This window comes from Malaclemys terrapin, chromosome 1, assembly GCF_027887155.1.
Source record: "Malaclemys terrapin pileata isolate rMalTer1 chromosome 1, rMalTer1.hap1, whole genome shotgun sequence".
NCBI classification, from domain to species: domain Eukaryota; kingdom Metazoa; phylum Chordata; order Testudines; family Emydidae; genus Malaclemys; species Malaclemys terrapin.
In genome coordinates this window covers 325,837,121-325,861,320 of record NC_071505.1, presented here as the reverse complement: position 1 = coordinate 325,861,320, position 24,200 = coordinate 325,837,121, and the positions used below count along the sequence as shown (strand labels likewise).

The 24,200-nt window shown below is 45.7% G+C and overlaps 1 long non-coding RNA gene across 1 annotated transcript; it reads right to left on the bottom strand.

The window, feature by feature from the left end:
- Positions 1–942: 942 nt before the first annotated feature.
- On the bottom strand, positions 943–23,907 carry LOC128830035 (uncharacterized). The gene is made up of 4 exons (XR_008443525.1): positions 23,539–23,907; positions 1,866–2,010; positions 1,389–1,466; positions 943–1,287 (listed from the first exon to the last, which is right to left on the bottom strand). It is a non-coding gene; the product is annotated as an uncharacterized LOC128830035 (long non-coding RNA).
- Positions 23,908–24,200: the final 293 nt, after the last annotated feature.

Below are 24,200 nucleotides of genomic sequence, written 5' to 3'. Positions count from 1 at the left end.
GTCCTTGTACGTTATGGCAATTTCAAGACACATGCCAAAAGTAAATGCTAAAAAGCAAATTTATTACCTAACAGATGCTACTGACCAACTTCTTAAAATACTGCTCCCTCTGCACACAACTGAACTGAATCAGCTGGTATCTACTCTTAGCATCTCTTCTTGAGATTTCAGAACATGCCCAATGCTCTCCTGCTATGTACCTCTAAGTACATCACACTTCCCAGATAGCCTAAATCTGGATCACTTTTAGCTGTAATCCCAACCTACGCTGGTGGAAGCACAGTCCGCATTTGGGAGTGTGGGCAATGGGAGGATCTCAAAAAGCCTTACAACATCAAGAACCTGATCCAGAGCCTAATGACTAAGTCACTGGATTAGGTAGTACCTGACCTTACTATATACCTGTGTCATTTTCAGAGGTTTCAGATGCCTCTAGTCTGTCATCCAAAATTTGACACACTCAGAATTTCTGAAACACAGTATAGGACACATTTCTGAATGAGAAAGCTCCAACTCACTCCGTTTGCCAATGGCAAAAATAACCTTGACATTCCTATCTTAGAAATCAGCAGAATTTTATTTTTTAGTGTGGGAGGGAAAGGGAAATAAATCTTCAGGATCTCTTTGGATACCATAAAGAAGGGCACCGACCCAATTCCCACCCCATCCCCCTTTTACAGGTCACCTTTAAAGAGAGCATACTCCACATCTCTTTCTAGCCTCTGGCTGGCACTTAGAAATTCCCATCCCACATCATCTCCCGCTTGCATATATTTCATATATATAAGAATGCATATTTTTCATTCTTCCAATACTCCTTTTCTATCCTCCAGGGAGGTTTTTCATCTGGTGTCACAGCAATATCCAATAAATCTGCAATGAGAAGCCATGCTGTCTATAATCTATATTTCTGAAACTATAGCTAACACACTGTTTTGGGCTTTGAAGCAACTAGGGCAACTTAAAATGGCAAGCGTTGTTCTGTCTACCCATCCATAAATTAGGAGTGACAACAGCAGATTATTACTCATTCGCTCCGAGTGTTTGTTTGGCCCAGAGAGAGCTGGCTTTGTTCCAAGAGCTGGCAAACACTGGTTAATATACATGTAAATGTATTATTTCTCTCAGAGTAGGCAATTTCACAAAATGAAACACCGGATTAACGACGAGCCTAGTTTCCTGCTGATGTGTGTCTCAGATGCAGCGTTGCTGAAAGCCTTTGCAATCTTTTTCACACTGAGTCAACAGGGAAAAGCCACCATTTCATTTGATAGTGAGACAATTTCACTGTGGAAACATAAAAGCATTTTGTATAAATATTAATCACTGAAGTTCTTCTGGAGTTAAAGTGGGATGGAGGCTAGATTACATAAAGCTCCTGTACTGACCTGATAGGCCAATATATGCTGAGGAGGTATCGCCAACACTGTTCCAAATTAGGATGCTCTTCAGTACAATTATCAACCCTAGAAATAGATCGAGAAACCCCAATTTTTATCATGGAAGTGTATTTTCAAATACCTTTCACAATTCATAAGAGGCAAGAGGAGGCATCTTGCCAGGTCAGCTTCCAAATTTTGGGGCTGAGCAAAATGAGTATGTTGTTTTCTTAGCAAATTACTACTAACCAGGTGTGTGGGGGGACGGGGGGGAGAATGCCATAGAAACCACAAAATATTTAAAAAGAAGAGGTAAGTAAACTAATGCACCAAACCATGGAGAAGGGAGAAAATGAATTTGTTTAGACACGATCTATCTAGGTGCTTATATCATGCTCATCCCTCTTGTAAGAGCACATCAAGCTTGAAAGCTTCTCTCTCTCACCAAGAGAAGTTGGTCCAACAAACGATATTACCTCACCGTACCTTGTCAAGTCAGAGGCACATTCTGCCCAGTCCAACAGAATGGGGGAGGTCGTGCTGTACAAGAAACTCATCTGGGAAGCCCATGCCCAGGTGTACGCCCTTCACAGCTCCAATGGGGCCTCTCTTCTCTGTCAAGCAGATAGGGCTAAGGATGAAGGCAGGGATTTAGATCTACCAACCATTGGTGTTTATCCCCATACAATAGAGGTGCATTTGCTATGGGAGCTACTGCAACTTGAAGGCTCCAACAGCAGTCATAAAGCAACCTTACAGGCGGGGTTAGGGTTTACCCACTAGCACTGGAAAGTGCTCCAGCGTACAGCCCCACATGAGCCTGGTAGAAGGCTGAGGAACACCTAGCATCAAGGGATCCTAATACTGGGTCTCAAATGCTAATTGAGACTCTGTAGAGCAGAAACACCAAAAATATTTACACACTTCAGAAGAAGTGGACTTAGAAGGAATGCAAAATGAGTTAGAGAAAGCTGGCTGGAATCCAAATAACGTATTGGAAATCAGCAGTAGGAAGTGGGAAGCGTTTCAGAAACAACTGGGGCAGCTGCAATCAGCATTCATCTCCATCAAGTGAAAAAAGGACACAAGATGAATGAAAACAAATGGCAAGTAAAACAGCTATAGACAGGAGACGTTTAAAGAGAGAAAGAAACCGGATAAGACCTGGATTTATGGGGCTACATACATACAGATGGTGTCAACAGCAAGGAGGGAAAGGAATTACTTAAGTCCCAAACTGTTCCACATTGATAGACCCATTCATTTCAGCCGAGCCCCCAGAGGGGCATGAAGGTCCACTCCCAGGGAACGGGATGCGAGCTTTACCATGGTAAAGGCGATGCAAACTAGGATTACTGTGATTAAATTTAGAATGGGAAATGTTAGAAAGGGTTCCTGTTCAAGCCTATGAGGAAAAGAACACTATAATTCCCCGATCAGATATATAAACATTATACGGACCATTAAATAAATTAAAATCACATTTATTTTTTAAAATAGTGTGGATTTTCTTTTAATATCCAATGCACAAGATATTCTGGGGCTCATTATTGCTGAAATAATCACATGACTCGAAGGTTGATGACATTCAGCTATGAACCTTGTATCTAACAAGGCGTTTTGCAGCCGTGTCTATATACTAAACACCTCCACCTCCCCATTGTGTATGACTGCTTACATGGTACATATAGATAATCACACATGGACTCTCCTGAATGGAAGGGTGACATAGCAGCATGAGCCAGGGTCAGACAGAACAGAGGAAAGGATTTTAAAATTTATTGTCGGGTATCACTTGAGAGCTCAACTTTGTATGTGCAATGAAAAAACTGCTAAAGAAAACACCGCTCAATGAAAGAAGATGGCACTATTAGTAGATAAGCTACCAGTGAGACATCATTGATCACCACTTCTGATAAAGATTTTAACTGTACTTGAGAAGTGACAGATAATCAGAATTCTTCATAGGTTTCATTCAGTTCCAGTGACAGTTATACATACTACATATAGGCTTTGGAAACAGATTTTTCCTGCAGCACACTATTCCACTGCTGCATTTTATCGTCATTTTGACTACTGAGACAATGCTTATCTAGGAGAAACAGAGATGGGAAACCACAAGTTATATGAACGGTCAGGAAGAGGTTAATCAGTACATCCAGAGTTTGTCAAGATGGAAACAAAATTGACCTGTGAATAAAATCAGAGCCTAGAGAAAGAAAAAAAAAAAAACCTCCTTATCTCCACACTGATATATACCTGCCTCTGGAGATTTCCATTACTTGCATCTGAAGAAGTGAGGTTCTTACCCACGAAAGCTTATGCTCCCAGTACTTCTGTTAGTCTCAAAGGTGCCACAGGACCCTCTGTTGCTTTTTTAAAAAAAAATTGTTTTCTTAAATAGGTATCATAATATAACTCAGGTTTGGTTGTGTGTGTGTGTGGGGGGGGGACTTTTGGGGAGATTGTTTTTGAAAGTTTGACGTTAAGAGTTAATCGAACTTTACAATTTCTTTCTTCTTTTCTTTTTTTTTTAAACACAAAATAGAAACAGATTAGTTACATGCAGACTATATGATAGAAGACCTCCCCTTCTTTCATTGTTCTGTTCCCACAAAGTTAACTAAACTACAGGATTTTAAACCTTGAAATGAAAGTGCATTTTTATTTGACATGCCTCTTTAGAACTCAAAACCCAATGCATATTTCCCCCAACTACTTTTGCTCTTTGTGTTGCTCTCAACACTTTCCTAGAAGGGAGTTTCATTAGCATGCAAAACAACAGCTCAATATTATTACTATTGTTTCATAAAGGGACACACAGTCAACTTGAAACCCAGTCAGTCAGTTTCAAGAAATGAGTTAAATGTAGTCTGAGATTTTATACCTGCCTCCAAATCTCCCTGACAACCTTCCTGCTTTTCCAACCACATTTTCCTATTTTTAAAATATTTGATTCAGAACAGCTCAACTGTGTGGCATAGGTCCTACACTGTTACATTCTTCCCCCTCCCCCGAGATTCTCCTTTACCTCAAGTGATTGGGTCTGTTCTTTTAGACCAGGATGATCTGAGTTTTCTATTCCCCTCTGCTGCTGTGAAGTACGGAGCAGCCGTGGTGTGTAGCCCAGTGACAACTCAGGGCCTATGAATTGCTCAACTTTCTATAGCTATCATTTTGACCCACTTATTTGATTCAAAGCTGTGTCTATACTGCCATTTTCAGCGCTAAAACTTTAGTCGTTCTGGAGTGTGAAAAAACACGCCCCTGAGTGACATAAGTTTTAGCGCTGAAAAGCGCCGGTATAGACAGCGCTTTATCGCCGGGAGGCGTGCTCCCAGCGATAAATCTACCACCCCTCATTCAGGGTGGTTATTTTTTTTTAATCGCTGAGAGAGCTCTCCCCCAGCGATCAAGCATGACTACGTGCTGTAACATAGGCAGTGTAGACATACCCCAAAGTCTCCATGAATGTTATACCTGCTTAGAGAAGGCCTGACACAAATGGAAGCAAGTGTACAGTGACAACCCTCAGCACCAGGAAAAGCAGAGGAAGAAAGCTCAACTGCTCAGCTGTTGGCAGAAAAACAGAGATTGCTGTGTCATTAAAAATGAGTAAAAGGGACGATGGCGGATCCAGGGAAACTTTTCTTAATCGTGAAGAACATGAAGAGGACAAGGCTGTCACAGAAGTAGAGAATGAGCAGCAGCTGAGCTCAGGTATTTGAAATGCATGGTCAGAAAGGGATATTAAAACAAAGGGCAAACATGTTCCAGGGAAATGCCTGAGAAATTCTAGACAACAGGAGCAGAAAATAATTGGACAAGTAAGAAGCAAGTAAAACCAGACAAGAATACAGAGCCTTAAAACCTTTATGCTGTTTCTTAGCTCCCTAATGTTTCAAGGATTTATTTATGAAGATGTGATGTTAGAGCACCCAAATGGCAGGGAATGGTTTCACAGATGGTCCCTGAGCCAGTGGCTCTGCGGGATTATTTTCCAGTGGCCTTCAACCAAATAAGCGACGCCGAATTTCGACAGCAGATGCTCTTGCACCGAAACATAGAAGTGATACGTTTACATTATGTTCAGAGCTCGCTAGAATTTTGCAGCAGCAACGCTATATTTGCAAGACTTGCCATTGGCAGGAGAATTCCAGAGAACTTGGAAACATCCCACATTATGGAAGCATGTCCCAGCCTCTCCGATACTGTGAATTCCGCAAGGCAGAGTTAATTAAGGGGAGCTCCAATGCTGGCCAGGAATACTGGCAACCTTAGCAGCTCCCCAGGGCAATGGGAACTAAGGGTAGCCTCTGACTCCAGGGAGCTCCTTAAAATATTGTGGTGGTAAAAGTTAACTGCCTCAGCTAGAATCCAGTTTGCTAAAAAAAAAAAAAAAACAGGCGACCTTAACAAATTCAACAGGAAGTCTCAGAAATACTGCAGCTCTGAAGAAGTCGAGACTCATTTAATTCCCCCATTTCTTGTACGGTCTCAGCTTCATAGGTTGGAAAAGAATTTCCAATCCTTTCAAAAGAATGAAGGACATGGCCCTGAAAATTAAAGAAACTCTGCACTTAGGTGGAGGTGCTAGTGTCCCCTAGAGTTAAGGTTGCCCATTACTTTCCATGCTTTCAGTTGCTTATAATAACTCTGCCAAACTTTAACCATTTGGACTGAAATTTTCCATTACAGGTGTCTGCCCCAAGCTGCATTTTTTGGGAAAGTTTCAATTTAAATAGTTCAGCGATTTGCAAGAATGAGAATAGGGGAAAATATGTTGTTTTGTCCAGGTTTAAAAACAAACAAACAAACAAACAAAAACCAACACATAAACCTACAACCATTTCACTGAGAAGCTCCAATTGAAGTGGTGGTACAGGAGGAATAGTATGTGATGATGTAATTAAAGACTATCATAACAGAGACACCCAAGGGACCTGAATTAAGACTCTATAGGCAAGTTTAATTCTGGCATTTCCAAATTTTTGAGTACTTGACTTTGCAACCTCAGTGTTTTAACGTAACGTTTTGAATTTATACATACATAACAGCAGCACCTATAGGCCCAAAACTAAATTAGAGCCCCATTGTGCCAGGCGCTGTATAAACACGTAGTGAGACGCATTCCCTACCCCAAGAACTCACAATCTAAACCAGTGGTCTACGCACAAGATCACTTTTTGAATTTAAGTGCAACCCAGGGTCTGCCCCACCCCTTCCCCAAAGCCCCGCCCTGCTCACTCCATCCCACTCTCCTTCCGTCACTCGCTCTCCCCCACTCTCATTCACTTTCACCAGGATGGGGTAGGGGGTTGGGGATGGGGTGCGGGCTCTGGGTTGGGGCCAAGGGTTTGGAGTGTGGGAGGTGACTCTGGGCTGAGCCTGGGGTAGAGGGGCGGGGTGCAGGAAGGGGTGAGAGGTGCAAGCTTTGAGAGGGAGTTTGGGTGCAGGAGGGGGCTCTGGGCTGGGGTACGGGAGGGGGTTCAGGGCACAGGAGGGGGTATGAGGTGCTGGCTGTGGGAGGAGGCTCAGGCAGGGCTGGCTCCAGCATTTCTGCCACCCAAGCAAAAAAAAAAAAAAAAAAAAAAGTTCAGCGGCAGTTCCTTCGCTCCTAGAGGGAGTAAGGGACCTGCCGCCCCCCGAATTGCCGCAGGTGCCGCCCCTCTCCCTTGGCCGCCCCAAGCACCTGCTTGTTAAGCTGGTGCCTGGAGCCGGCCCTGGGCTCAGGGCTGGGGCAGGGGCTTGGGATGCAGGAGGAGGTTTGGGGTGCTGGCTCCGTGAGGGAGTTGGTGGTTGGGGTATGAGCTCCTGCTGGGCAGGACTTACCTCGTGGTCGGTGGCACAGAGAGGCTAAGGCAGACTCCCTGCTTGCCCCAGCCGCTCCTGGAAGTGGCCAGCATGCCCCTGTGGCCCCGGGGGAGGAGGGGACGGGCACGTGGCTCCGCGCACTGCTCCTGCCTACAAGCACCGCCCCCACAACTCCCATTGGCCGGGAACGGGGAACTGCGGCCAATGGGAGCTGTGGGGGCAATGCTTGCAGGCAAGAGCAGTGCGCAGAGACCTCTGCCTCCCCCCCACTGGGGGGAGGGAGTGCTGGCTGTTTCTGGGAGCAGCGTGGGGCCAGGGCAGGCAGGGAGTCTGCATTAGCCCCACTGCGCCGCCGGACTTTTAGCGGCCGGAGACCGCAATCAACTGGCAGAGGCTCCAGGATCAACCAGTGGTTCGCGATCTATGGGTTGGGTGACCACTGACCTAAACAGACAAGATAAAGTGTGGCAGGGAAAATAAAGGCACAGAGAGGTGAAATGTCCTTCCCAAGTCACACAGCAGGTCCGTGGTAGAGACAGAAATACAATGCAGATCTCCTGACTCCCAGTCCAGTGCCTTATCTATGGGACTATACAAGGGGTTGGCAACCTACTGCACGCGTGCCAAAGATGGCACGCAAGCCGATTTTTAATGGCATGCCGAGGTCCCGGCCGCCGATCCCACTCAGCCCGCTGCTGGCCTGGATGGACGGAACCCTGGGCCGGCAGCAAGCTGAGCGGGGCCAGCGGCTGGAACCCCAGCTGGCAGGAGCCGGCGGACAGAACGCCAGACCAGCAGCGGGCTGAGCCGCTCAGCCTGCCGCTGCTCTGGGGTTCCGGCCGCCAGCCGCCCTCAGCCCGCCGCTGCTCTGGGGTTCCGGCCGCCCTCAGCCCGCCGCTGCTCTGGGGTTCCGGCCGCCGGCCCCGCTCAGCCCGCCACTGCTCTGGGGTTCCGGCCGCCCTCAGCCCGCTGCTGCTCTGGGGTTCCGGCCACCAGCCACCCTCAGCCCGCCTCTGCTGTGGGGTTCCGGCTGCCCTCAGTCCACCGCTGCTCTGGGGTTCCGGCCGCTGGCCCCGCTCAGCCCGCCACTGCTCTGGGGTTCCGGCTGCCGGCCGCCCTCAGCCCGCCACTGCTCTGGGGTTCGGGCTGCTGGCCCCTTGCCAGCCGGGGTCCTGGCTACCGGGACCCCGGCTGGCAAAGGGCCGGCAGCCGGAACCTAGAAGTGAAAGTAAGGCGGTGTGTGCACGCTCGGAGCCGGCCGATGCTGGGGCACTCTGCTGCGGCTGGTGGCACAGCGCGTGGCGCGCTCCCAGATGGGGTCCTGTTGGCTGCCGGAACTCTCCTCCAGGCTGGCGCTGGCGTCCCCGTGCACCGGACTAAGCAGCAGGCAGTCAGGCAACTGAAAGGGGCCGGCGGGAGGCGTGGTGGAGGTGTCCCAGCCTGTCCTGCTGCCCCTCTCTTGCCACTGTGGCTGGATACCAGGGCACTACAGGCACGTGCCGTCCCTGCGGCGTGCACAGCTGCAGCCCCGGGGGGAAGAGGAAGGGAGCGGCAGGCCAGGGGTTCTTTTGCCGCCGCCCCCCATTTGCCTGCAGAAGCAGTGCCCCCACACAGCTGACCCATAGCTCCCTTGGCAGGAACAGGAACAGCGTGGTGCAGGGACCTATCCACCATCCAGGTAACCTGACTGCAACCAGGACTGTCCCAGGCCAGCCCCACGCCCCTGCCCCCCCAGGAGTTCCCCCCTCACACACACCCCAACCCCCTGCCCTGAGACCCTCATGCCACCCAACCCTGACGCCTGCACCCCCCATGCTCCCAGCCCTGACTACTGCATCATCCACATCCCCACCCCCTGCCCTGAGCCCCCTGCACTCCAACCCCCTGCCCTGAGTGCTCCCCCCCACACCCACACATCCTCAGCCCCTGAGCTCCTCCCCCCGAGGGGGGTTGTAATATGTCAGTACCTGTAAGAAATTTAAGTTACTTTCACCCCTGCTGGAACCCCAGACCAGCAGTGGACTGAGCGGAGCCGGCGGTGGGCTGAGCGGCTCATCCCGCTGCTGGTCTGGGGTTCCGGCCGCCGGCCCCACTCAACCCACTGCCAGCCCTGGGTACCAGCAGCCAGCCCAGGGCTCTGCTCCTGGCCTCAACCCAGCGCTCTTCAGTCACCCCCTGCTGTAGCCCACATTGGAAAACTCAGCAAGGAAAAGCAAGGGCAAGGATCACACTAAACTGATAAGATCTGCATTTTAAATGAAACTTCTTAAATATTTTAAAAACCTTATTTACTTTAAATACAACAACAGTTTATTTATTTAATATAGATTTATAGAGAGAAAGACCTTCTAAAAATGTTAAAAATGTATTACCGGCATGCGAAACCTTAAATTACAGTGAACTTGGCACACCACTTCTGAAAGGTTGCCTACCCCTGGACTATACGGTCTCTCCCTGATATTCCCTTCTCCATACAGTGCTTTCTAAATGCTAAAGCACTGAGAAGCCAATCATCACACCCGCACAAAAAATCCAAACCCCTCTCTCTAGCAAGAGTTGGAAAATTCACAGGGTAGTTAGTATCTACAGAGGCCCATCTTCTACTCAGCTCTGGAGCACAATTCCACAGGAAACTTCATGCACCCGCCCCATGCAGGATTTATTTTTTTTAAACTTAATTTAAACATGCAGGGGTTATATATTGTGACAGATTTGGCAATTTCCTGCAATATCCTTGACATACCTTATTGCATTAGGTTTATGTATCACTGGGGGCCAGAACTGTATGTAACCTCTCAAAGGGGAAGATGTGACAGATATTGCAACCGCACCCAGTATCTTTAGGATTCATTATATTAAATGAAAGGTTTATGTATGACCGTGCTCTACTTCACGGGGGAGGGCTATCACAGCTCCTCCAGGAACTGAAAACAGTGGGTGGTGACTAAGGGCTTGTCTATACTTACCGCGCTGGTTCGGCGGCAGGCAATCGAACTTCTGGGTTCGATTTATCGCGTCTAGTCTGGACGCGATAAATCGAACTCAGAAGTGCTCCCCGTCGACTCCGGTAATCCTGCTCGCCGCGAGGAGTACGCGGAGTCGACGGGGGAGCCTGCCTGCCGGGTCTGGACGGGGGTAAGTTCGAACTAAGGTATGTCGACTTCAGCTACGTTATTCACGTAGCTGAAGTTGCGTACCTTAGTTCGATTTGGGGGTTTAGTGTAGACCAAGCCTCAGGCAAATCAGCCAGGCTGTAACCCGCACCGATGGGTGACCTCTGGGTAACCTTTTAGCGTGCATATAGGAACATTTATTGTTTTTTATGTTTTCTCGCTAATGCTTTCACCTTAAGAATAAATGTGTTTGCTTAGGAAGAGCTGTGGGGTAACTTATAACTACTAGCAACTACACTGTTCATGACCTCTGGAGAGAAAGCAAAGCACAGATGCTCGGTGTTTAGGCCATCTGACTTGCTGGGGATATCACAGTGTAGGCAGGAACTGTGTAGCCTGGAAAAACCCCAATCAGGAGGAAGAGAGACATGGATCTCTAGCCAAGAAAGATGACGGCAGAGGGAGAATACAGGTACAGTTACCCTGAACTATGACAAATATAAATTTCAAACATACACTAGCAAACTTCCACACACAAAAATTAAGTTACAGTACAGGTTGCTTCCGTGTTTACTACAACTCTTATATACATTACAGAAAAAGAACACAGAAGAAGAACACACACAAATGACCAGTTATGGTAATTCTTATAAATACTCATCCTCATTACATTTGGTACGTTCAGTGAATGACAATATTCACATGTAAAAAACTACCCCATGCACTGCACAAATAAACTTCTCTTTGACACACAAGACAGTAACTAAGTCAGGACGTACAGCCAAGTTTTTGCCACATGCCCAACTAGTACATATAATCTGGTAAAAGCACAGTGTGGAACACACACTTTTTAAATTAAATTAAAAGATTAAAGGTGTTTATATATATATATATATTTGGGAGTATATATTTTGTTGACTGTTTTTCTATACTGTATTTTGAAATGTTCAATAATAGGTCATATTGTATAACTCTTTTCATCAGTAAATCTCAAAATGCTTTGCAAAGGAGGTCAGGGCCATCATCCCCATTTTACAGATGGGAAAACTGACATGCCAGAGAGCTTAAGTTTAGTGTCTGCTGCCTGTGGCTGTTTAGCTCCCAAATACTGTCAGTGTTGCAAAAATCTAATCACATAGGAAATGTTTAATGCTCCAGCTACTGCCACTCTTATAAGTGAAAGGAGACCGAAAATGTTAAAATTAATTCCTCGGGCTAATCACAATCCATCTTTTCTCCTTGATTCCTCCTATGCTGCTTTCCAGTGCTCGTGGGGGTTGTCGGAGCCTGAACTGCCAGCATACCTATCTTACTTCAAACATTTTCTCTTTCAAAGTGCTACAGCTCCAGTTCTGCACAGGGAGTCTCTGAATGGACTCCACTCTGCTGCATGCTAGCTAGATCAAGAATTTAAAAAAAAAAAAAAAAAACCAACCCTCAGCTCCTATTTAAAATTATACTAGATTCTAAATAGCCAGCTTTTAACATTTGCTTTTTCAGCTAACGTATGGAAAGAAGCCAACTCTGTTCCAGAGGAGCCCTACTCAGAACTCAGGCGCTGACTACAGTGCCATAAAAGAAAAACAAAAAAAACACCACAGCCTCAAGCAGCTCTGAAAGTACTGGGTCAAAACAAAGGGGAATGAACAGCGAAGGGACGGTCCAGACTGACAACCTCCCCCAGGCACACACTTGAACATGAATTCTTCAGCTCCTTTCAATACTAAATATCATTACATTTGGGGTCATGCATGTCAAGGTGCATCACTGCTAGGGCCTGATCTTGCATTCTTCAGGCACCCCAAATTCCCACTTAAGTCAGTGAAAATGCAGGCATGCAAGGAATACAGGATCAGACCTCTGCCAGAGCATGAAACGTCCAGTGATGCCAGGCATCCAGCAGAAAACCCACAAGAGCTCTGGGCTCTTTTCAGTAAAGTATGGGGGGAAAAGGCCCTAGGTAGCTAATGACTGCAGACCACACAGACCCTTAATTTGCAATCGAAGAGTCAAATGCACACACACTTCTATTTCCCTCTTAAAAAGAAAACTAAGGGAGAGATTTTCAAAGGCACAAAGGACCACTAGGCACCCAACTCCCATTGGAAGTTGGACACCTAGTTGTTGCTTTGTGCCTTTGAAATCTCCACCTAAAGGAATATGAAAATTAAAGCCCCTTAAAAAAAAAAAACACAGGTTCTCATGTGTATTAGTAATAATAATAATACATTTGATTATTAGCAGGAGAAGGATTTTAAAAGTAGAGTTTATTTTCCCCCATTGTGCCATTTAATTTTTGCATTGCACTCAGCTTGGACACGGAGATAACTGACAGGCTTCTCTTTCTGGTTCTCTGACCAGCAGAGTGTTGCAATGTTTGAGTGGCAAGCCTTGTATGTAAACATCAAACTGATTACAGAGACATTTTAAAAACATCATGCAAGTGTTTATTAGAATTAGGTCCTTTAAAAAACTAAATACGCAACCTAAATTGTGAAGATAAAGGACACTTGCAAGTGGATTAGCTCGAAATCTAGTTAATTTAAAATTGAGTTGAAAGTAATTTGAAGCATCAGACCTACCGCCCCCATCCCCCATGAACTTCTAACAAATTTTTTGATTGTAGTCACCATTTCCTATTTTGTTAAATGTTTCTCTCCCCCCACCCCCACTGCTGTTTGTGAGAGTCTTTCCCTCAATGCTGGAAACCTGCTAGGGCCTTGTCTACACTATGCAATAAATAGCTGCAACTCAGCAACAATTGTGTCTTTTTCTATAGCCTCTCCATTACTGGAGGTCTGAAACCATGGTAGCTCAATTCTGTACCATCTGCTAATCTTTGTGGATGAATAGTCCTTTTGATCCACCCAGGATACCAGATCATCAATCCAAGATCTTCTCTTTCTGCCTCATGGTCTTCTGACATCACCTTTCCCTTCCAGTGCCCATAAATGTGCATCACCCGCTGAACCACTTAAAATGTGCCCTATTCTCTGACGAGCGTCTGTGGCATTCCCGTCATCTCCAGTCCTTTTTCACTGGTAAATTGCTCTATCCAGGATATTTTCAGAATTCTTTCATAACACCATCATTCAATGGATTGCAATTTCTTTATAATCAATTGTCGGAATGTCAATGTTTCACAGACATAATTTAACACAGACTAAATGCAAGTTTTAAAAAGTCAGAAATTGGTCAGAAATCTAAAGACTATTCTCATCAGATATCCTTCTAGCATGTCTCTTTAGCTCTTGGTATTCTGGTGCTGACTTAAGTATCTGATCTTTCATCTTCTGTAATGAAGCTTCATAAGTAACTATTTCTCATTTGCTATAGGTCTGTGTTGTTCACTGGAATCTTGCATGTTTTTCCGGGATCCTTGCATACTAGCATACTTTTTGTCTTGTCCGGGTTCAACTCTAGAGCATATTCTTTGCCATATCCACATATAATCTCCACTAACTTCATCAAACCATCTTCTGAATCAGCCAACAGCACTCTGTAATCTGCATAGAAAATGTTATTCACCCATTTTCCATTCATAATAAATACCTTCTTCTGTTTCTTCAACTAATTTCATCAAACACTGATAAATGTTGAATAAAATTGGTGACATTATACAACCCTGTCTCATTCCTCTCTTGATCACTATTATTTTCATTTTCATCTCCCATTATAATTGCCTTCTCATTCCTCCATACTTGTTTTATTACTCAGAGTTTGTATCCATCAATCCCTACAGATCTGAATATGTCAAGCAATTTATAGGTGTGGATTTTGTCAAATGCTCTTTGGAAGTCAATGAAACAGTACCATTTTCCCCATTCAATTGATCTTTCTAATACGAGCTTCAAGTTCACAATCGTGTATATCGTGCCTTTTCCACGTGTGAAGCCATACTGTTGTTTGCTTATTTCTTATCAATCTTTCCTTGTATTTGGTAATCGTCCCTTGTATTCAGCAACAATTAGTCGCCAGCAACCAATGTAGCTGTATCAGTGTTGACCGCTATTATTTAGTCCAGGGCAAGCATTTTTTTACCTCCTAGGTCAATCACTGCATATCTCCGTCTACACTTGAGGGTTAGCAAGAGTGCAGCTTCACTGATTGCTGAAGTGCAGCTATTCCTGGGTGTTGACAAGGCTTCAGTGATTGACTAAATAGGGGGGAAAAACAGTGATGCTGCTGTCAAATGCAATACACAAACTGAAAAAAAAATGGAAATATATTGTTCTTGAGTCTCACCTACAGTAAATCTTAGATCTTAACTTGCAACAATGGAAGATAAAAAAATTCAGTCCAGAGTATGACTTAAAATTAAAAGTGTCCTAAATGCAAAAAAGAGTTAACTTATTATGGCTGAGATTCTGCACAAGAATCAGGAAACTTAACATCATGATTCTCATTGCAGTTACAGCTCAATCATATTTTGATAATACATGTGCATGAAGGGATGAATTGTGTCCTTGGATACCCTCATGTGGCTACACCAAATTCTACAGGAGCCACGTGCTGTGCTCCAAGGAGCAGAATTTAGCCTTAAGGTATTAAAGCTAACACCATATCCAACAAGACCAGACAGCAGCAATAGGTGAGGTTACAAACACTGGATTATAAGAGCACAATTTGACTGCACAGAGCTGGACTTTGCCCCTAAGTAAGTCAAACAAGAGAAGCAGAATGAATATAAGGAATTGTCTGCAATTCAATACAGGTAACTGCATTCTGCCAACCTAAATTCCCCAAGCCATTTCAAACTGGATATTTTATTCTTCAATTTATGTCCTAAACTGTCATGTTGCTGGACATCGTTAAACAGCTGCTGCCTTTATTCCAGAGGTCGCTGCACTGTGGTGGTAATAAAGTGGTTCCGGTTTCCATATAGACCCTGATCCTGCAAACATGCAGGTAAGCAACTTTATACATGAACTCAATGGGACTACTTTGCGTGTAAATGACTATTGAATTGAGGCCATATTTATAAAGCACATTAAGACCCCATAGAAGGAAAAGTGCTACATAAAAATGTAAGATGTTACCAGCATCTCCTTCTGACAGACAGCCATGCTAGGAAATGAAGTACAAAATCCAAGACATCTAGGTTGAGTTTTAATAATAGTTTGTTTACATAGCTCCTCTCCAAGCCCTGGCAGTTAGGGCACTGTATGATATACACAGAAACACCCTCAAAAGTGTCAAACAAGAGCAAATTGACACAGGGGTAAAGGGTCTGGGGATAACTTAATAATATGGGGAAAACTGCCTGAGAACAGGAAGGACTTTGGTGTAATTAGGAGGTGGATCTGAATTCCAAACCCAAGGGCCCAGCACATCTAAGGCATGATCACACATACACAAAGGATGGTGGAAACCCCAAAATGAAGACAGGTTGAGGGCGAGCATATGTCCCCATCAAGATAAGGCTCAAGGAGAAAGTCTTGAATAAAGAGTGCCCACAGCATTAAAAGTTACCATAACATTTTAAAAAGTAATATTTGCTCAAGGTTTTTTCCAAGTTTGCAGAAGTTCGATCATGGCTCTTTAATCTGAGTATATTTTCTCTCTAGTCAAATTTTTTAGTGCTGCTGTTGGGCAAAAATCACAGCTAGGTAACTGCTTGTAAACAACAGGATTGAGGCAACAAACAGACTCAGTCAAACTGCTTTGGTTCTGTGGCATACACACTGTAAAAGAGTGCACAATATAACTCACTACCCTGGGCAACAGCACTCTTTCCTCTCAAGGAGTCATCTGTGCCCTCGGCAAAGGCTGCCACATTCTTACTTTCCTTGCGACAAAGACACAAGCACATTGGTTTAGGCAGAAGCAGCTTTTACAACGGATGCTGCTCTTTATTCTCTGCTCCTTTTGTGCAATACAGAGACAATTCTGAGCAAAGCCTTTGGGGAAAGAGCTTTACTCAAAATCACTAGTGCTCTGTCTAGCACAATGAGAGTGGAGAATGCAAATTAGTTTCAATAAAAGCAGCTGGCAATCAATAGGGGAGGGCTGATCTCCAAGAGTGAAACCAGCTCCTTTGAGGATAAAAGTTGAAAGGAGTAAAATATAAGGCGATGAAAGCAAAGAAAGAGCAAGTGTAAACAAAATTTAAAAGGAAAAAAAGAAGACGTAAAACCAAGGGATGTAACTAAAAATAACGGAAAAGAGCAGTAACAAATAAAGAACACATCTGGGGAAAAGTTACTGGTGAAGAAAACACACAGAATAAGGAGCGTACAGAGCAAAGGATCATTAGAAAACATCTAATGAGAAAGATCTGCAATCCGCACAGAAGATAAAATAGAGATCATGAAAGGGAAGAGGATCAGAGGCCAGGTAGGACAATGGCTAAATGCACTAGTCACAAGCTCAAATTCTGGCCTGGATCATAAGCACTACTGAGTTGGATAATGAATCTCAGAGCTTGTCTTCTCATACAGCGCTCCAGTGCACCGCTGTAGCGCTTTAGTGAAGATGTGACTACACCACAACCACTGACTCCCTCAAGCACCCAGCTGGGCTCTGGAACAAAACTGAGTACATGTCTACATTAAGGGCTTGTCTACGCTACCCACTGGATCAGCGGGCAGCGATTGATCCAGTGGGGGTCGATTTATCGCGTCTAGTATAGACACGATAAATCGACCGCTGAGTGCTTTCCTGTCGATTCCAGTACTCCACCAGAACGAGGAGCGTAATCGAAGTTGATGGGAGAGCGTCAGCTGTCGACTTACCGCAGTGAAGTAAATCTAAGTACGTCGACTTCAGCTACGCTATTCATGTAGCTGAAGTTGCGTATCTTAGATCGACTCCGCGCGGTAGTGTAGACAAGCCCTTAAAATGCTACAATCGCACAGCTGCAACGCTGAAGCTGCACTGCTGTAGCCCTTCAGTGTAGACACTCACAGCAGCAATGGGTGAGGTTCTCCCCTCGCTGTAGTTAATGCACCCCCTAGAGAGGTGGTAGCAAGGTCAACAGAAGAATTCTTCCATTGATCTAGCGCCGTGTATGCCAGGGGTTAGGTCATCATAGCTATGTAGGGTGACCAGATGTCCCGATTTTATAGGGACAGTCTAGATATTTGGGGCTTTTTCTTACATAGGTGCCTATTACCCCCCACCCTCTGTCCCGATTTTTCACACCTGCTATCTGGTCACCCTATAGCTATGTCGCTCAGGGGTGTGGATTTTTCACACTCCTAATCAGCATAATTATACTGATACAAGTTTGTAGTGTAGACCTGGCCTCAGCCTCCTTTCTGGTGCTCTTCTGGCTAAATCACAAAAGCACCACACACTTGCCTCTTAGCACCTTCTGCCACACTGGACACTACTCCAGCAAGTCACAACTATCCAAGTGTGCCAGGCACCCACTCTCTCCATTCATATTCTTCCTCCAAATTCACCACCCTCTGGAAAGCCCACAGATGCTAAACCACATTAGTAAAATGAAGTGAAAGTGCCCCCATCACAACCACCATTCCCTATGACAGCAACTTCCCCTGAGTCTCCCAGTCTGTCCAATTTGTATAATCATTTAGACAGTAAGTTCTGTGCCTAAAATAATAAATGAGAAAAATAATTTGGCACATTTGGCAGCCTCTAATCAGGTCATTGCAGGTCTGGACTGAAGTGCATTTAGAATGCTGCGTTGTTTGCCTACCCACACAGCCTACACCTGGTTCTGGGTGTTGCTTTTATCAATATCCCACACAAAAAGCTTGGGATTAAGGTCACCAGACTGCAGATCCCACAAAACTGCATATCACTGGGGGGTGGAGACAAAGTCACTCAACTGCCTGTCATCCCAAATGATCCCAAACAGTTTACCAACAAAGGATACATTCACCACCAAAATGCAGCCAGCTCTTTAAGAGGCAACTGTAAGCATACAGCAACTATTCAGGACAGGAAATGTCTACTATATCCACCTGAAATCAAAAGGGGGAAGTCCAATCAGTACAATGTAATTATTTATTCAGATTAGAATTTGACCAATAATGGTAAATCTGTGAGAAGAGTCTTTGTAAAACTCTATAAATACCAAATGTAATTTAGCTAATTTTGGAAATTTAAAGAGTCATTTGGGCAGGCGATCCCCTACTCTTGTGAAAAGGGCCTTGGAGTTTTTAATTACTAAAATAGTCAAGACTCTTTAGCCCCTTCACTTTCAAAAGCAAAAATCTCACATACAAAAGGAAGAGATAACAAAAGTCACAGAGCAAAAGCACAAAAAAGAGGAGCAAGAGACCAAATGGAGCAGGACAGGAAGAAAGAACTAAATAACTCAGGAGGAAAAAAAAAATACAGATATCAAGAGAACATACCACAGTCTCATGCCCTCAAGGCTCAGGTCCGTCTAAAGACCCACTGCAGAAGGAACAGATGAATTCATCTTCTTGTGGCTGAATATGTAAAGCAGCCCCATAGCATCCGATTTGCAGTTTGTCAGCACTAATGTACTGAGCCTACTTCCTCCCTCCCCCATTCTCAGCAGTTGTTTTAGGGCCCACCTAGACTATGGAAATTTGCACCATTGTAACTACACTGATGTAATTATGCCAATGCAAACCCACAACCTAGACATACTGCATCAGCACAAAAAGGAGCTTGCTGTTGTGTAGAGGGCCTACACAACACTGCAAACACACTGAAGCAGTTATACCAGCACAGATTTCCCTATTCTAGACAAGACTTTCATACCCATGGACAGTGAGGCCCTTCCAAGTTAATATGTCTATTACCCACAAACAGGGTTAACCATGAGCTTCATGGATCATCACAAGGCCCACCTGCTGCCTTAGCTCTTCTGCATACGTGCAGAAAGCAAGAGAATTTTTCACCTTTATCGGGAACTGAATGAAAAGTTCAGGCAAAAAGACAACGTAGCAGTCGAGCCAGAGAACATGGGCACAAAACAATGCACTCAAGGAGATTCCTAGGGTCTCTCACATGCTGAAAAATGCCACGTATGAATAAAAAGCCCACGTCTATATTTTCAGAGCTGCTACCATGAAAACAGCTAACCCTGCAGTAGCCGTGGAGGCCTATGCATGCATAGCAGGGAGTCAGAAGGGCAACGCAGTTGCTCCTGCAATGGCCAGTTCATTCTCTCCTCCAAATGCATGTGTCAGCTTGAGACAGTCTCCGATCTCATTGTGAGACCCCAACAGGGATTTGGCCACAGGCCCTTTCTCCTGATGTCACGATGGAACTCCCATCTCCACCTCACAAAAGTTGTAAGAGGAGATGGGAGTAAGATACTTTAATGAGCAAGTGATTTTAAAAGCAAGTTAAACTTGAGCCAAGCGGAATGCCACCCCCCACCACCTATTGCTGCAGCCAGCACTATAAACTCCAGGAACCAGTATTCAGGCTTGGAATCCCATGTGTGCACAAGGGCTTTGTCTGGCAAACTAGGGAGTCTCTTGGAGGCACCTGGAACCTTACTCTGCCAGGCCCAAGATGCTACTGGCCAACATGGATGCATCTTGCCCTCCAGGGTAAGGGACAAGGAGACAACACTTGCTCAATGAACCACACAGACCACAGAAACTGGAAGAGGAGATGCTGGAGACATTGTCAAGAGCCGTGTGTGCAGAACTGGGATTTAGCCATGGCAGCAGAGACTGAACCCAACTCGCTCCAGGAGGGGAATCAGGGGATGAGGCACTGTCTAGGTCAGGTAAGTAGCTTTTTATTGTCAAGCATATCACCAGGGCTGATTTTGCAGGCTTGGACCTGGCAGAATTTCTCAGGTTCTTCTGAGCACTGCCATCACTGTAAAAGGGTAGATACAGCCTCCTCTTAGAACAGGAACATCCATCTCTCCCTGTGCTCTGCCAGTTCCCATTCCCTCTCCCACACACACCTCCACAATACATGTGGCAGCTACCACATCCCTCCCCAGCCCAGCCATTTTGGTTCCTCTGTAACTCCCTAGGGTGGGAAACTGGACACCCCACTTACCAGCACCCCTGCTTTCAGCAGCATTGGCCACTACTCCCAGTCAAGGTGCTCGATCTGGTGTGAACAGCAGCTGGTCAAGTCATGTCATTTGTCCAGCAGTGAAATGGCAAGAAGAGGATTAAACACAACACAAACTGCATTTCAGAAACTACAATGTTATTGCAATAAGTAAAATATCAGGCACCATATCCAAAGGATTTATAGTACAGTGTATCTATCGTTCCACGTGCCAGATCATGGTACCTCATTAGCATGCTGCTCTTATCTACACACATCACATTTCACTCTCTTCCTATTTAATGTGTGAAAAATATTCTTAGGCATAGTATGCTAGCAAACTGACACAAGCCGCAAGTGGGGAAATAACTACACCGCCTATCCCACCTGTTGTCGTGATCACCACAACAGCAGCTATCACTGTTCATTTCCCAGCCACAAACTGGCGCCCAACTGGCTAGTTACTCTGCAGGGTAGCCAGCTCTCATAGGACAATCTCCACTCATCCTGCTGCACTGGCTACCTCAACACAGCAGTGTAGTTCTAAACAAAGAGATACAAAGGTGCTGCAGTTATGTAGTTACAGCTGTGGGTCCCAGGTCTTGAGAACAACTGAGTCCCACCAGTCTGTGGGCATGGACCAGGCCCCAGAGCAGCATTCTACCTGATAAAGATCATCCTCGGGTATAGTACACAGACAAACATGTATCCAGACATTGGTGGAAGATGCACAATAACTGCATGACATAGTTGGAAAGCTGCTCACCTTAGTCTCCGCATCTCCACTTCAACTGCCAGAATCCCCTCTACCACCTCACTGCAACCACCGTTCAAATGCTTCCACAAAAACCTCCTTGCTGAGCTCTACCTAAGCACTGAGGGGTTCCAGGTTGAGGAAATGCCTGAGAAATGGGCACGGCTATGGGAATTTCTCCAGGTAATTACTGAAGTTTCCCATTGAATGAAGGGAATTTGACCATTGTACCCAAATTTTCCTTTTGCAGAAGGCCCTATTAAAGCCTAGGGGGACACACTGTGCCATTAGTACTTATACTGGTGCAATATCACTGGTTCAATTGTCAATAATTCAGTTCTCTAGTGCAGATATAACACCTCTACCTCAATATAACGCTGTCCTCAGGAGCCATCTTACCGCGTTATAGGTGAAACCGCGTTATATCGAACTTGCTTTGATCCACTGGAGTGCGCAGCCGCCCCCCCCCCCGGAGCACTGCTTTACCACGTTATATCTGAATTTGTGTTATATCGGGGTAGCGGTGTACCTGAAAGTCCATAGCTCTAGTACAGTTCAGAAACACATTTCAAAGACACTTTGTTCTCAACTATACTGCAAGACAGCTATACGTTGTAACTAGGCCTCGAAAATGCAGTTAGGATCTAGCTCAGCAAGACACGTGAGCACATTTCAACTTTTTTTTTTTTTTAAATGGCTTTTGCCACAAATCTTGAGCTAACAGTAAAATAATTGTCAACACACATTGAGAGTTTTATAAGAAAAAGGACAGGAAACATGCTAAGGCCCTGCTGCTGCAATGTAATCCACATGGATGTAGGAGTCTGTCTGAGCAGATTTCACAGCAGAATTGGGACCACAGAAAGGGAAATCTCCATTGATGATCATGGTTTTTTTCTCCTTTTTCTTTTTCTTCAATACAAGATTTGAAACATTAAGAATTAAGTGGCTTATAAACACAACAATAGTTTTTTTGTAGGTAACTGACAAAACACAAAAAATTCAACTTGCCTCAGAACACTATTCACGTCTTGCCCCTACAAATTGACACATTAGGCCTAAAAACTAGACAAAGCCCCATTACTTAAATTTAAAATGGATTATCCTACAGTTTACCGGGTCTCTTTTTAATGCTCTCCTAAGATGCCATTTCAATACAAGTCTCAATCATCGTTCAATTACAATTGTTCTGAAAGTTTGGGGAGCTTAAATCCAAAAATTCAACAATGAAGACATTTCTTATTTAATGATGTCTTATGAATGTCTTCAGAGTACTCAGCACTATTTTCAAGGGGAGTGATTGAATCTTAATAAAATTATCTAAGGGAAGTCTGTGATTTGTCATCAGCAACAAATACTGTAATTCTTCTTAGAATAATGAACGGAAATGCATAATTGATATTGGTTTAAACCACTGACAGTACCAAAAAAAAAAAAAAAAAAAAAAAAAAAAAAAAAAAAAAAAACACCCCAAATTGGTGAGCACAGGAACAGGCAGCAACAAAAACAGTTATTTCTAGTGAAGTACTGTCCATGGAAATTTCGTTTTAACGACTAGTGCTAAAGGCCTTGACTCATGGTCTGTATCTTCACTGTATAAATCAAGAATGAAAGAATTAACAAGTTTCAACTAATTACTCTACATTAATAATAAAGCAGCCTTTACTCTTCACTATTCAGATAGGACTGAAATGTTAACTAGCAGTTCTGGACACACTGAGTTTCCTCTTCTTACTCAGGTTTCCTATGGCCAAGCTAAATTTACTTTTACAACTACCAACGCCTCCCAGACTAGCTCTCTGCTAAGATTATTACATGCCCAGGTGCTTTTTTTTTTTTTTTTTTTAATTTTAGCTGTTTGAACCACAACTACCGTGTAGGAGCGCTCAGAGTATCCAGGTCTGTCCCCAGGCACCCGTAAAACACTGTAATATTCCCTCGGACACGAAGAAAGATCCCCCAAAGCATCGGGCTCCCTTTGGAACCGGTTTCCTTTTGGTTTCAGTTCGGTTGTAAATCCGAGCACACTCTATTGGGAGGGGGCTCTGGCAGCGGTGGCAAAGTCCGCAGGAAGTTGGCCTGCATGACTCCACGCAGGGAGTTAAATCCACTTACTGTAAGCAGAACAGCTGTCTGGCAGCCCCACGTCGGGAGTCTCCCCAGTCACACCAAAGCACCTGCTCCCTGCAGCTCCACACCTAGCCCTGATCTCGGCACCCCCATGGTCCTCTCTGTCAGCACAGCGACCTGCCCTGACACCCCCTAGATAACCCCCTGGTCCCTGCCAAAGTCCCAGCAGCCATGCCCCCTTCCCCCCATGCCTCTCCAAGCCCTGATCCGGGACTCTCATCTCCCTTCCCTGCAGCCTCAAACTCCCCCCGTGCCCCTTTCCCTCCCTGCCCTAACCACACTCCCCCCCGCGCCCGCCCTCGCTGGCCCCTTTGTCCGCAGCGCCCCCCCTCTCCCCGTGCAGCCGTGGGGGGCTGGCGGGGACGCTACCGCGCGTCCTTACTTGGAGTTGTCTTTGCCGCCAGGGGTCCTGGCTCTGCCGCCTCCAACTTCCCCAGCGCCGGGCACCAGCCGCTTCCCCCGTCCCGCCCGGCTCCCCGCGCACGTGGGGCTCCGGCAGCCGCGCAGCGCCGCGCCCGAGTCCCGGCTCAGCCCAGAGGACGTGGCAGCACCAGCTGGGAACCGGCCGCGCCGAGCCGAGCGGCGCAGGAGGCTCCTCCCGGCTCCGCTCCAGCGGAACGCGGGGCGCCCTCTGCTGAACACAGGCTGGACCCGCTGCCCCCGCCTCCAGCCTATCCTGCCTCGGCCCAGCCCAGCTCCCCCCGGACTCTTCCCGAGCCTGGGAGCCGGAGCCCGAGCTCGGCAGCCTCAGGTAAACCCTCAACAGGCTCCGTCCTCAGGGCAGAGCTGCACCCTGGAGGCCGCTCTCAGGGGACACGGTCTAGTTTAGCGTCTATTCTTATTCCTTTAGATTGTGGTAACACAAACACGCACCCCCCAGCTCCAAACCCTGCAAAGAAATTCAGCCCCTGCCCTTCTCCAAACGCAGGAGATACACGATGAGTTTTACAACATGTCTAGAAAGTTGCTTAACAAACCCAGGCACAGCTGGGCCCAGGGAGGAGGGGATTTCCCGAAGCTGAAGGGCTTTCACAGAAAATGCCC